General features: G+C 43.1%; 1 long non-coding RNA gene across 1 annotated transcript in view; it reads right to left on the minus strand.

Moving 5' to 3' along the window:
* Positions 1 to 3,523, minus strand: part of LOC110312174 — a 22,773-nt gene that overhangs the window by 5,318 nt on the left and 13,932 nt on the right. The window contains exon 2 of the long non-coding RNA XR_002380029.2: positions 2,663 to 2,769. This is a non-coding gene — a long non-coding RNA (uncharacterized LOC110312174). The remainder of the gene's footprint in view (positions 1 to 2,662; positions 2,770 to 3,523) is intronic.

Genomic DNA, 3,523 nt, shown 5'->3' on the forward strand with positions numbered 1-3,523 from the left:
TGCTGGGTTCTGATGATGGTGAGTGGTCTTGGTTTCTGTTAGTAAGATTATTACGTTTACCTTTCGCCATCTGGTAATCTCTGGGGTTAGTTGTTATCATTCATAGTATCCTTTTATGATCATTTTTATTTCTGCAAGATAGTAAGGGTCTGGAGAGATGGCTTAGCCGTCATGAGTGCTTACTGCTCTTGCAGAAGATGGAATTCAGTTCCCAGCACCCATGGCAGGGAGCACATGCCTGCTTATAATCCCAGCTCCAGGGAAGTTGAAGCCTCTGGTCTTCGTGGTGCCTGTGCTTATGCACATATGGACACACATAGACACATGGGTGCATGTGCACACATGCACACATTCCGGAGTGCACACATACAGGTGAAAATAATAAAGATAAATCTGAAGATGTTTAGTAAGGTCTCCACTCTAATTTCTGAATTTAGCTATTTGCATATCCTCTAATTTTTTTCTTTGTCAGGCCAAACTTTAGTCAGTCTTGTTGACGGTTTCCCTAGGAACAAACATTTCATTCACTGATTGTATTTCTTTCTTTCTTTTTTTTTTTTTAAATATTTTTTTATTTTTTATTTATCTTTTTCTTTTTTCGAGACAGGGTTGCTCTGTATAGCCCTGGCTATCCTGGAGCTCACTCTGTAGACCAGGCTGGCCTCGAACTCAGAAATCCGACTGCCTCTACCTCCCGAGTGCTGGGATCAAAGGTGTGCGCCACCACGCCCGGCTCCTGATAGTATTTCTTAATGCTTTCTATCTCATTTATCCCTTCCACAATGCTCTTTCCTCCTTAGAGTGCTAGCTAGTTACTCCTGTTCAATTACTTATTATTTTGAATTCTCTTAACCTTATATTCATACTTTAAAGCCCTAAACCCCAATTTGACTCTTAATTGAGGACAGGTTCATTAGGTAGGTAGTTAAGGATGACTGAGGTCATAGGGTGGGGTCGTAAGTGGTACAGTTGGTTTCCTGATTAGAAGAGGAGATATCACAGAGCTCTCTGTTTATATGCACAGAGAGTGAGCCAAGTGAACACACAGTGAAAAAGTAGCAAGCCAGGAAGACATGCCTCCTCAGAAACCAACCCTAGTCCTCCTTGATCTTAGACTTCCTGGACTGCAGAAAATAATTTCCTGCAGTTTCTCACCCGGTCTGCGGAGTCTGTTTTGGTGGCCCTAGTACACAAATACAGCATGTTAAGTTCAACACTGAGATTTTTCTTCCTTTGTGACACAGGCATTTGCTGTTAATACATTTTCATTGTGTCACGGAAGGTTTAACACAGATACTGTCTTTGTTAGAGTCCTATTTCTGTGAAGAGACACCATGACCAAGGCAACTTTTTGTTTTGTTGTTGTTTTTTGTTTTTTTTTGAGACAGGGTTTCTCTGTGTAGCCCTGGCTGTCCTGGAACTCACTTTGTAGACCAGGCTAGCCTCGAACTCAGAAATCCACCTGCCTTTGCCTCCGTAGTGCTGGGATTAAAGGCATACACCACACCCAGCGACCAAGACAACTCTTATACAGGAAAGCATTAAATGGGGGACCTTGGCAGTGTACAGGCAGCCATGGAGAAGTAGCTAAGAGCTTCATCCTGATCTGCAGGCAGAGAGCCTGGGCTTCTGAAACTTCCAAGCCCACGACCAGTGACACACCATCAACAAGGGCACACTCCAGCAAGGTCACACCTTACAAATAGTTCATCAACTGAGGAGTAAGCATACAAATATATGAGCCTATGGAAGGCACTCCCGTTCAAAAAACTCACGAATCTTTCCTTTATTTTGAAAAAACAGGAAGAAGAGGCAGTGTGCACTTGGGGCTAAGTTTGAGGTTGGCAGTGGGAGGGGAGGACCTTGCCTTCGTTGCCACCAAGGAGGTAAAAATACTGAGAGAGTGAAGAAGGTCTTGGGACTTCTAGCATTTTCAGTAGCAAGACAGCCACTAAGGAAGTGCTGCTAAGGGCACCTTTGAGACTGGCCATCACAGACCAACACTAGACGTCCTTTAAGTTACCTGGGTATCGGGAAGGGAAAGCTTTCTATAATCCAATGAAATCATCCGTGGAAGGAAAGATTTAAAGGTGATGTTACCGGGTGAGCAAGCGCCTGCTTTTCTCGTGAGGCAAGGTGTGAATGTCGAGAATGATCACAGAATTGGAAGAAAGCCTTCTGGAAGATGGTCGAGTGTTCTGTTTTGGTTTCCTTCAGGAATAAGTGAGGCAGAATGAAGTGAGGTTTGGCTGAGAACTACAATCCTCCTTGGGTGGGAGTCAAGAGACAACCCCCAGTTCTGCCACTGCCAGGCTCATGCTGGTATTTCAGTTTTCCCATCAAAAATGCTGCTTACACACGATCAACATTTCTTTCCTTTTCCTAAAATCTCCAGACATAGTGCAGCTGCACGTTCTATGGAGTAGAACATTTTCTGGCAAATGATATGTGTCTGAAATATACCTTAGAATATTGGGTTTTGAGGGGACCTAATGAGCTTGGCCGTTCTTGTTGCCCATAGTTGTTAGACAATTTAATCAGACAGACATAGATAGACTATTACTGTTATTACCAGTAAACCTAGCATCAGAAAACACGGCCTAGAGCTGTAGATAAATTGGCTGTGTGATACTAAACTTCAGAATGAGGCAGAATTACTCACCCATTGCCAGGAGCACAGAAAATTGCAGGCCTTCTCACATTGTCTCTGGGAGCATTTCGTATACGCGGGCCGAGCAGAAGACAGACTTTATATTGGCAGCCAGCTCCCTACAGGCAAAGAAGAGGGAATGGAGCCTTCTATCATCATGTTATCTTCAAAATGTATTGATAAATAAGCTACTCCTCCTTAGAGGAAAATAAGGGAGGGGTAGAGGGAGGCCAGCATAAGGGACCCCAGTGGCTGCTACTGGTTAGATTTCCCCTGCTGGCCTATCATTCTAATAACTAAATGTTGGAAAGCTTCTGGGCTCCACCTGGAGAACTCTGGTCCTATTCTCTCCCCCTTTCTTGTCTCCTCCACCTCATGGTCCTCTGCTCTTCACTGTCTGCCTCTACTTTTTCGGTAGCAGTCACCACTTTCTGTGAAAAATGCTCAATATTTCTGTTTATTGTCCGTGGGCAATATCTGTCTATCAAATGTTTCTTGAAGCCAGGGTCTAGAATCACCAGAGGAAATTATCCAAGCCCTAGTAGACCTTTTCTTTGAATTATAGCTCTAGGTTTATGAATTAGTTAAAATCAGGCATGGGGTTATTTAAGCTGAGAGAATCTAAAGAGGACAAGAAGTACAAGTGAATTTCAAAAATAACTTCTGCTTATCCTACCCCCCCAACCTGACCTCTGTTAGTGTGTGTGTCTGTGTGTGTGTGTATCAGTGAGTGTGTGTGAGGGCAGATGTGATTGTTGGGATGTCTTCCTCATTCATCTCTTCTATCTATCTATCTATCTATCTATCTATCTATCTATCTATCTATCATCTATCTATCTATCTATCTATCTATCTATCTATCTATCTATCTAT

The sequence above is a fragment of the Mus caroli genome, chromosome 17 (assembly GCF_900094665.2).
Source record: "Mus caroli chromosome 17, CAROLI_EIJ_v1.1, whole genome shotgun sequence".
Lineage (NCBI taxonomy): Eukaryota > Metazoa > Chordata > Mammalia > Rodentia > Muridae > Mus > Mus caroli.